General features: G+C 47.9%; 1 protein-coding gene across 5 annotated transcripts in view; it reads right to left on the reverse strand.

The window, feature by feature from the left end:
* Positions 1-11,627, reverse strand: part of AUTS2 (AUTS2, activator of transcription and developmental regulator) — a 670,249-nt gene that overhangs the window by 657,694 nt on the left and 928 nt on the right. The gene's annotated exons all lie outside the window — the stretch shown is intronic.

The raw sequence follows: 11,627 nt of genomic DNA on the forward strand, positions 1-11,627 counted from the left end.
GTATTGCGGCATCGTATTTTAGACCACTGCTGTATGTATTAACAAAAAGAATGGCAGTTACCACGAGGAATGCTGATACCGAATGCGAAGTGTGGAGTTAATGAGAACCAGCTGCACACTGTGTGCAAGCCGACCCGAGGAGCTGCTGGGCTGTCTGCATGGTGCTCGTGCACTTGGAGGTGTTCGGAGCGATGGGAAGGGAGGGAGGGAGACAGGCACCGAGACTGGAAGGGGCAGGAAAATTAGCGAGCTCCTTGCCAATAATGGAAAAATAACTGCGGAGCGCTGTAACAGATTTCTCCTCTTTTGTATGCATAGGAATATTTATTCAATCAATGTTCTGTAACAAAACAGGCCTCTGGTGAGCTATTGTGCAGAGCGAGCTCCATTCAGAGCGCGGCGATTTGAGTCCCACCACCTGTTCAGCCGGACTGGAGACAGCTCAGGGCACGACAGGGTGGGAGGAGACACCGGGGCCTGGACCCGGCTGTGTCCTGCAATGGGCACAGGACAGAGCCCCATGCTGTCCACCAGATGCACTCCTTCACAGAAAGCCACATTTGCAAAGCCTTGCAGTAAAGATGTATTTAGGTGCACATCTGATACAGATGTGTGGATTTATGTACATAGCTGGTAACATGCTCCTGACTGCGCTTCAGCAAATACTCATTAGAAGTGCTGTGAGGTTTAACGTCAAGCATTGTCTTAAGGAAGGACTGATGTAAGCAACAGCACACGTACACGGTCACCAGACAAAGCCCTGCTGGCGCCTCGCAGCACGAACTGTTCGTCCTCTTCATGTCTGTGCTGCCCAGCACAAATCATGCCGTGTGCCACACGTGAACCCCCGCTCCATTTCATACATCTCCTATCACGAAGCAGCTTTGCTCTTAAATTTGTTACGCAAGGATTAAAAAGCCTGCACTGACTTACATATTTTTATAGGCCAGTTAGTAACGTAGATATCCCAGTTCCACGACACACCACACCAGCAGACACCGGCGCTAATGACAGCCCTAATTTGCTTATCACCATCGCAGCTGTCAGAAGCAGTAATGCAGCCTTTAACATTTCTCACAGCCAGATTTAGGGAAACATATCACCATAAGGCAGCCCTGATACACTGCAGCGGGACAGTGCCTGAAGGACGAGATACCAGGGCTGTTTGGGGAGGGTCGAGCACAAAGCGCAGCACAGCAGCAGGTGATGGTGGCCATGGGCCAAGCAAGCCCCGTGCAGCTCTGCTGCTCCAGCTGGGAAGGCTGCAGGTCCTAGACAAAAATAAGGAACAAAACCAAAGAAGAAGGATCGTCTTGGTTTATTACCCCTTTTGCGCTCCAGCTTTCACCTGAGGGTACAAAGGAGAAGCAGAAAGTGGCTCTGTGCTGCACAGAGGCTGCACTGCTGCATCCTACAGCGTGCAGATCCCAAAGACCCCCTGGGAACCCACACTTGGGAACGCAGAGGCAGAGAACAGCTGAGAGCTGAGCGGTTTGCTCTGTGCTTAGACACGGGGAGCCGGGCCGTGTGAATGAGTCCTCTGTATGTAAACATAATAGCAACAAAAACTCAAAATATTCAGAGTAGCAGCCCAGCACAGAGGGCTGAAAAACCCTTCCAATTTCTAAGCTGACTTTGTAGTTCTTCCATTGCTTGTATTGTCCCACCTTGGCACTGCCCTCGAGGCATCATTGAAGTCCCATTGCGGTGGGCAGCCCTGAGCGAGCTGTACAAGCCCAGGGGAGGGAGGTGGGACAGACAGACAACACGGGGCAAGCTGGGACACACAGACATACAGCACAAGGGCTGCTGCTTCTCCCTGCGCTCAGGAGTATTACACCCAATACTTTCAATGCACAACCCCTTCCCCAGCCCACAGCACAACGCGGCATCGCCAAGCGCAGCCTGTCCGCACGGGAACGTGGTGACCCATACGCTAACACTGTAATCTAATCCTTGAACTAAAGACAGTTTAATGCCTTTACAAATCCATATGTTTTCTAATACCACCATTGCTGTCAGCAGACTACAGGAGAGCCTCTTTGAAGATGGAAGTGAAATGACAAAGCACATCATTGTGAAGGCAATTATATGCTGCAGTAACCATTTTACAATGGCCCATATGGGCTGTATTTCAACAACACAATTTCCAAATCTGCCTTAGCAAACATATATCTCCGTCCCAAACCCAGGTAGGTTTTGCAAAACAAAATAAGACCGCAGCCAGAACAAATCCAGAATATGGATAACAGATGTAAAAATATGCCAACAAGGAGACCAGAGAGATTTCTGTCACAGCACCGAACAAAGAGAGCAGCCACAGCAGACCTTACAGCCTATTCACAGCACAGCCACCCATTCAGGGGACTCGGAGACCTGGTTTTATCAGCAATCTGATTACACACTCGCCTGCCTTCCTATGCAGCTGCCCAATTCACTGCTGGGGTCACCATCCCACCCACCTCCCCAGGGACTGCAGGGCAGGGCAAGTGGAATCCCGACTTAGAAATTAAAACCACGCGTGAAGCAGCGTGGTGCGGGCTTACCCCAAATCCCCTCCGACATCCTGCACTTGGGCCTAAATGATGGGAACTGGGGAAAAAAAAAAAAAAAAACACAAAAAAACCCCACATACCAGGTCCTCACACGTCACTGCCAATTCATCAACAAACCACCTGCACTGCATTTCCTACGCTGCCACGGCAGTACCACGCAGCACGCGTGCAACAAGCACCCAGCCAGCAGCAGGGCCTCGCAAAGCGCCTGCTGCCGTTCCCATTATTGTCAGCTCCTCAAAATGATCCGGGGAAGCTGGGCAAGAGCATTTCAAAGACTTTAATCCATGTGAAATATTACTTCCTGGCACCGGAAATTCAATCCCCAGCAATGAAAACAAAAAGCACGCTCATAAACATACCTTCCAACCCAGCCAATAGAGCCCTGTTTAGGCACCAAAAAAAAAAAAAAATCCCTTTACTCATTAATATAGAGGAAACTTGAAATGATTGCTGTAATTGCAGTTAAAAAATTAATCATGTTTTGAGATAAATGCAGATAAAAGCATGTTTTACTAATTATCTTTTGAAGCTTCTGCTCATGAAAGATTAAAGGTGGAATAAAAGTTGCTGAAGCACTGAAGACAAAAACGCGACCATTCGAAACCACTTTGAAGCCACGCTACCTCGCGTGATTGATCTTTAACGTCCAGATGTATTGAAAGAGGAGACTCTAATTCAGAAGACGTGTAGCAAAACGTGCCCACTGGATCCTTTGTGCAGGCAGCCCCCGAGCACAGCTGCACTGTGCAGCCACCTCTGCAGAATGGGACGCACACTGTCCAGGTGCCAGTCACCCCAAGGAAAGCCTGGCGCTTCCATTCACCTGCCTGCAGCTAACAACGCAAATCAGCCCTGTGCTGCTCCATGCCAATGCACCACCCCACATCAGCACTCTGCAGACTGCCTCTAAGAGCCCCAAGAAAATTAATTCAGAGTAAACCTAGTGACTGCAGGCTGAAATTCTGCACACCGGCGTCCACATTCCACGGGAAAAATGCTGTGATTCTGCAAAGTGAAACGAGTTGAAAAAACGCTATTTATATTTACACAAAATCGCTAAGATGCTTTACAGCCATTTCACTTACAATCTGTGTTGTCCCAATACATCTGCAATACATGTAGCTATTTCAGAGACATTTCCGTACCGGGAAGAAGTGACCTAGAGAACCAAAACCTGTTGTTATAGCACAACTTCCACGAGCATTCACCCGAGCTCAAACACTCATGAGTTTGTTAATGACTTTAGAGAGACCCATAAGGGTGCACAGACACCTTCCCTAAGGCGAGGTGCCATCCAAAGGCCATTCCTCTCTGCCCATCCCCACCCTATTCACGCTCCCTCCCCCACCCCTCTGCACCATTTTGCCCCTTCCAGCCACAAAGCACCAGTGACACCCATCTAATGAGTCCTGCTGTCGCAACAAACCTGAGCAGGGCCAGGTAAAATTAAATAGTTGGGTTTTCATAACCACACATCCAAGGAAATGTGCCAATGCCTTTTTATTTGCATATCTGGCAGGCTGCCCCGGACAACTAATACATAAGTGACAGCGTACAGGTGTATTAGTTTAGAGTTTGCCTTTAATCTAGAGGTGTCAATTTGCTTCTGTTTTAATTACATCCATCTTGATATGTTATTACAACCTCATGAAACTTCTTCATTACGTGAATGGCTATAAATACATACACATGACAAACAGTTGTTACACATTTTCTGGTTCAGCAGTGGAGGCACACTATGGCAGCCCACACGTCATGTACATTTAAAGTTTCAGTGCTTCCTCGCCTCTCCCCCTTCCCTTTTCATTCTATTTCCTTTCATCCAAGACCAAGATGTAAGTATTTTATTTGTTTAATTTAATGAATCTGCTACAATCCCCCTGCTAGCAGCATTCTGATGCAAACACTATCAGCTCGCAGAGCCCTTTCAGCATATGCGTGTCCTTCTGGGTTGCAACTCTGTGAGAGCGTCTGTTTGTCATTAGGCAAATATAGGGAGACTGCACTGAGGTCTTATAAACATGCAAAGATCCACTTTTGTAGCTACATAATTCACTGAGTTTTTCAACACACATTCTGAGGTTGAAAACTTGGCAAGTCCATCCACCAGATGTATCTTTCTGATCCCAGGACTCATTAAAATTTACTTTTTTTAAATAAAAAAGAGTCCAGCCGACTCAGCTGTTGAGCTACATTAATTGCGTTTTTATTATTTTTTTCCATAGTTAAAGTGACTAATGACGAAAGAGTCCCTGCCCATAAGCACAATAACCAGGCAGTAAAAATTACTAGGACTTTTAATCGTTCAGTAATATCCAAATCACATAAAACAAAGGGAGGCAATTCAGTCCCCTCCAAACAGACGGTTTCGATTTTCAGTATTTATTTTGAATTTCTTTAAGAGAAGAAAAGAAGGGAGAAAAGACCCAATTTCACACCAAAAGATTCCATTCAAAGGTCAAAGCGCCCTTGATGTGCATTAAAACCCACAACACTCACTGAGTTGCAACACAAATCATCCCCAGCAGCAGCACTTCTTCCTTCACCTCCTCACCACGCGCTCTCCTCTGAGGTCACAGCCACTTTCACTGCCCGCTGGGCACAGCTGGCCAGATGTGTGCACCTTTCTGCACCCCCCGTGGGCTGGGAACGGGTGCCAGCTGCTGGAGGATTCCTGAAGGATGCTCCCAGCACCTTCCAGAGTGCCATGGTGCAGGCAAGCAGGTGTGCAGAAGCCCAGAGGAAGGTGAGGAAGGCTGTCAGGAGCCAGGCCAGCAGCAGAGCCTCCAGGCACCCCTGGACACCTCTTTTTATACCAGGCACCCCCTGGCCTCATGGATGGAGGAGACAGGTTGACGGTGGTTTTATTCCTGAACCAACAATACCCCTTTGCTACCAAGTAAAAGCGCAAGAAGATGCAATTTATAAAAGCGCTGGTTCTAGAGAAGAAGCAGCTTCCACTTTGCAAAGCTGGCAAGCACAGGCAAGACAGAGTAACAGAGATCACTTCTGAACACGGAACCGTTCTCCTGCATGGCTGGGGAGCAACTGCTCCCATTTGGATGTGGGGTATTCATCCCATCCATGCATCACACAGCATCGCACAACCCACGCTCAGACACATCAGATATCTGCACACCTCTGCACACCCACCGCATCTGTCTCACCAGATTCTGAAACCAGGAGGACCAGGACACGCACCAAACAAAATCCAAGTAAATCCACACACAGTGTATGCCACGCAACACAATCGAATTACACCTGACAGCCAAAAAGCCACAAAGAAACAAATACACACAGTGCCAGGGAATAACGCGCTTCTTCTGCTGACTTCCACACCGCTGTGTGCAGGACGCGGAACCAAAGCCCTCCCTACAGCATTTACCAGGCTGAAGATTTACCCTTTTGGCTAAAGCCTTCTCTCTCCAGCACATCAGCGTGCGAACTTCAGCAGCAGTGTTGCCAAGATACAAGGAGAAAAATCTCAAGATATTAAGGTAACGCACTACTTAAAGGCAAACAGAACAGCAGAGCCGAGCCGGGGCTCCGACAAATTGCCACCACACGTTCTGCTGTTAAAGCCAAACAAATCCCTACCTGCATTAGCCATTTCTCATTACTTACAAAGTGGATTTTCATAATATCCATTTTACAACAAAGGAGTTTAGAGGACTATGATGTTCTCAAGTGGTCTTTGCCATGGCTTGGCATCCAGTCAAAACAACAACAAACTGAGTGCACGAGAAATGCTGGTATTTTGTGGCACACACTGAGCCAAACCCAAGGAGAACACAGATACTGAACTGATAAACCATAAGGATGTTGTACAGAACACAGAGAAACAGAACAAGACATTGACAGAACCAGCACAACACGGCCTCAGCAGAACACTGCAACTCAAGTCAAGGAAAACTCAGAGTTAAAAATGCCACATCTCAGCCCACAACTTCCTAATTCCATTACCCTTTTATTAATTGCGTTTGAGACTTCGCTAAACTTGAGCTCGGGCTATTTTTAAAACCTATCTGACTCAACTTATTGTTGCTGAGAACAAAGATTGAACTTCTAATTTAGCTGCAGATAATTACGAGGCTGCAGGTCAGACCCCCAGTGTAATACAGGAGGGTCTTCACTCAAACTGATAGAAACAGTCCTTAAAAAAAAAAAACACATAAGCGTAGCAACAGAGACAGGGGGAAAGGGGCCACTTCATGAGTGAGCAATCCTCCTGCCTCCCTCCCAGCTGAGCAGACACCAGGTGTACTGCTGTTGGAGCAGGGGCACATTATGTTGAGCATTCCCCCGGCAGTGTAGGCTCTACCAGGGCACATCTGCATACACAGATTCCACCTGCAGCCTCCAGGAACAACATCTCCCTTTGGTTCGCGGTGTTCCCATCCAGTCGCCAATATGTCTCTATTGATCTCAGCGTTGTAACTCAATCTTTCAATTACTCGGCCCCTTGATGTCTTTCTGCTGATTTTTTTTTTTTTTTTTTTTGCCTTTCTCTAGTGACCGTTTTCTTTCCAAGTTCCTGATCTTTTACCCTTATTTTATAAACCTATTTCTTTACACTCCCTTGTCCCAGCAGAGGCGGGAGATATTTAATGAGAAAGGGCTTACTTTCCCAAGCAAATAGCAGGAAAAAAAATGCCAAGATAAAAAAGGATAAGAGTGTCTTTTGTCCTATTGATATGTGGTATAATTCCCATTAATGTTAATCTTAAAGAGCGGGGCCAGCAGAGACTACTTGAATCATGTCCATCTAAAGAAATTGTCCTTATAGTTTAAACTCTTACTTCTTTAACTCACGGCCATTGTGCCTCCTGCTACCACCCATGGGAAAGGGAAAAATCCCCACCTTCATTTCTTTGTTACCTTCAGGAGTTTAAAAGAATACTTACACAAAGATAGCAATCCTCTGCCATTATGTGTGCAAAGAGACAGCATCAGCTCTCCACCAGCCTGTGAGTCAGGGGGAGCCGGGGGTGCCCAGCCTCCCAGACAAGTATCAGGCTTTTATTCACATGCCCAAATTACAGCAGCACAGCTTTCAAAAATTACCCAAAAGGTTCCTCTGGTGGAACCTGCATCCCGCTGTTATCAGCCCCAGTTTCAGTTCTGGTTGCTGATGCTTCAGCTCTGGTCGCAGAGGGTTTTCATCAAAAGACGTAGCTGCTCTGTCAAGGTTATCTCAAAATTTGATCTCAGGTCAATTTACTGTTTCCTCTAAGTACATAGTGAAAATAATAAACACATCACTTCATATGATATCCTTGTGTCACACCAAACCCAATGCCACTCGTCATCTGCAGATATCTTCATTTAGTTATTACCTTCTCTTCTCTGCTGGTCTAAATCTGAAGACTTGCATGTGCAAACAGAGACCAGGACAAACACAGGCGCATCTAAGCAGTCAACAAATACAAGGAGGGCTACCAAGATTTGCTGACAGCACTGAGCAAACATCTGATGTGATGATGCTGCTGCAGTAAGGCACGAGGATCAAATTCCTCTTGAAATATGAAAGGATAGAGACAAGGCAGAACAAACTGTTGAAATCTTGGAGAATTTAAGCACACAGGTTAATCGTGCTGGTGTGAACAGAACGATCCGAGGAGAAAAATCACCGCAAGCCCATCGTGCTGGTGTCCAACCCCAGCTCCTACTGTCACACAGACAGCCCATGAGTGTTTCCAGTGGGCTGTGCACAGCAATGGGCATCACTCAGTGGGTATCAAAGCAAACTCCTGCCTTCAGGAGCATACATGGGGTCACACTGTCTGTGTACACAGCACAGACACACTGTTTAGACCACAGCATCTTCAAAACCTTCCTGTTCTTTCCACGTTTTGTTTGTGCAACAGCAGTGTCTCTATTTAAAAGCCCCTATCAGCTGTTCAGCTTGACTCCATCTAGTCTTGTATTATTTTATCTGTCCAATAGGTAGAACTGCCATAGCTAGCATCTGCCTCAATCACACAAACTCAGTGGAACAATTGCTAAAAAATTATTTACACTCGGTGGATGGAATCATCTGACACAGAATATGAAGCTCATTAAACAGCTCCTTGACAAATATTTGTCAGCATTTCTCATTTGTAATTAATTATATTGGGCTTTACCTGACAATAATTTAGCACGGTCTCAAAATGCTGAACAGAAATCAGCTCAATGTGCACATGGCGAGGGATTGTGTCACTCTTACGAAACAAAATCCCCTTTAAATGCACCCCTCGCTGCCCCACGCCATCTCTATCCGTGTCCCATTTCAGGCTTGTCAGACGAACTGCCCGAGCTGAAGCTAAACAAACATCCGCAGAAAAAAAACTCATTACCTTCCTCAGCGTTCAGAAAACCCGAAACCAAGTGCTTACTCCGTGGGGATGGCCAGAGCTGACTCAGGAAACATGAAGTACTTCCCAGGCTTTAAGCTATCTTAACATTCAGGTCAGATTTCATTTCTCATCAAGTAAACCATCTTCACTGCTGCATGCCAACAGCCCTGACACGTCGGCCTCCTGCCAGGGCACAGAGGGAGGTGAACATGGCAGCGAACCCGCACCCACTGGAGTTTGGGAAACCCGTGCTGTTGCTATTGGGCTGACAGGACACCATCACACCAAGCACGGGCACTACTTACAGGCCGAGAGACTTCACGAGGCCGAAAACAAATACAAGACGAAGCACGGAGCAAGGCCGCTCACAGATCCAGGCCAAGCTGCAGGGCTGCTCCCTCACCACAGCACAGAAGGCCGTGGGTGCCCCGGTGCTGCCTACAGCACCCAGCGCTCCGTCAGAGCCTGACAAGGCCACGCGAGGGCCGGCCCAGCCACACTGGCAACAACACTGGATTTGCCCAACTGCCACTCCTAGAAAACAACCGAAAATCAACACTGAGAGCCTGGTGTCTTCACTCCCTTCTACTTTTCCCCAGTGCTCCCCACGCAGACATTAGAGATGGAGGCGCAGGCTGTGCCAAGCCCAGCCACTGATAATCAGAAGCAGGCGGCCTCCGTGCCTACACTGAACAACTCAGGCCCCAACAGCACGGGCTGCTGACACCTGGACAGGAATGCAGCTCCAGCAGCAGGAGCTGGTTAAAAAGATAATCTTGCTTCAAAGGATGGGAACTTTTATCAGTGTACCCATAATTGGTGTGTTAACAGACACAATGACTCCTGGTGGAACCACAACAGCCATCAGATGCACCTTCTCATGCAACACCTGCATCTCCTCAAGATCCATGAGCCTCACAACCCGGTACTTGGCACAATTTGGGCTTTTCCAGTCACCCCAACACAAAGCATTCAGGAAAGGTCAGGCAAAATGAAGCCACGTGGAAATCCTTGTTCTCATTCACAGCTTTATTCGCAGCACTCATAAGAAGATGCTGGGATGACACCAGTCCCACACCTCCTGCTGCGCAGATGTCCTCACTGGTACACACTCAGCCCCACGCCCCCAGCCCGCCCTGTCCCAGCCTACCCCTGCATGCAGGTTCAGTTCTCCCAGAGGTGTACACCAGTTCCACTCACTGTTCTTCATCGAGAAGCCTGAACACGCTCTGTCTCAGCACACTCTCAGCCATGCTAAGCATGGAGACAGGCTGAAGTCCAAGCACAAAGCACCAGGGCAATCTCATCACGTGCTGGGCACAAGAAGTCCTCCAGAACCTGGGGAAAAGCCTCCAAGGAGCCCAAGGCAGATGCAAAGCGTGAGGTGCACACACACCAGGACACCTCTCCACAGCACCAGGGCTTCCTGTCTCCACCAGAAGTTGACACACAAACCTGAGCATCCCACCAGCACTGGGACACTGCTCCTGTAGCAACCCAACCTCCTCCTCAGTTCTGAAACCACAGTGAGAAATTCAGCACGCGGCAACTCCTGCCACTGGGCTTCTGCCTGAGACACCTTCATCTCCCTCTGATCCTCAGAAACAACTTCCTCAACACATATACCGAGCTGCAGGAAAAAGCACCTAACAACGATTTTGTGACATTATTTCTCAACGCAGCATGAAATCGTTAGGTCAAAATGTGCCACCTATCACATGAACATTAAAAGTATGTCAAGTCTCAGTGTGCGAGCTATTGTTTTATCCGAATGTGATATTAGCTGGCAGAACTGGGTAATGTTTCTGCGCTCCCTTTTAGCAATATTGGATTACGGTGGGATGGATGCATGCAGTAGCCACTCTTGGCTTTGCAAAAAGAGCAATTAGTTTGAGTTCAAGTGGAAAATAAATAAAAAAATAAAAAGTGAAACACAGTCAAGAGATTTTTCTAAAACATCCGACCAAGTTCTGACCATAAAACTTGCTCTCCGCTTCCCCTCCAAAAACCACGACGGCCAAATTCTCCGGTCCATATTCCCATAAAACCTTGTAACGACACGAACTGGGGCTTTGTTGGAGGAAAAACAGGAATTTGTCCAAAATCTCTGCTTGCAAATCCCACTCGTGCTGACAAACGCACACGCACACCGCTCCCTTGGCTGGAGCAGGGCACCCACGGACAGGAGCCCAGGTGGGAAACGGAGCTGAAGCACTGCCCATGCGTCCATCACTCCATCATGGGCCGGGTGCAGGGGTCCAGAGGGCACAACCCCTTCCATCACAGCGCAGTGAGCTCTCTCCCAGACACCGCTCTGAGCTGATGCAGGTGTAACCAAGGACAAACTCTGGCTCCAAGAAATAAATAATAATTCAGAAAAGAACAAAGAAAAAAGAAAACCACACCAGAAAATACCAGCAAGCCTTCCTGGCTAAATATTGAAACAGCTTCACAGCAACACACATTTTTTTGTTAAACAATCAGCTTCATCTTCGCATTTATTTTGACAGTTCATAATTGTTCCAGTTGCGATTGCAGAGCACATAAACCCAAATCAACCCGCCTTTCACCGCACAAACTTCTCCCAGGCAGAAGTTCCGCACAACAAAGCCCTTCGCCCCGCCGCACCCCCGGGGCTGCCCACGGTGGCCGGGGCCGGGCAGGCCGAGACCGGGCGCTGCCCCCCGCGAGGGAAGCATCGGCCCGCCGGTGACAGGCCGGACACGGGGGG

Source organism: Numida meleagris, chromosome 18 (genome assembly GCF_002078875.1).
Source record: "Numida meleagris isolate 19003 breed g44 Domestic line chromosome 18, NumMel1.0, whole genome shotgun sequence".
NCBI lineage: Eukaryota > Metazoa > Chordata > Aves > Galliformes > Numididae > Numida > Numida meleagris.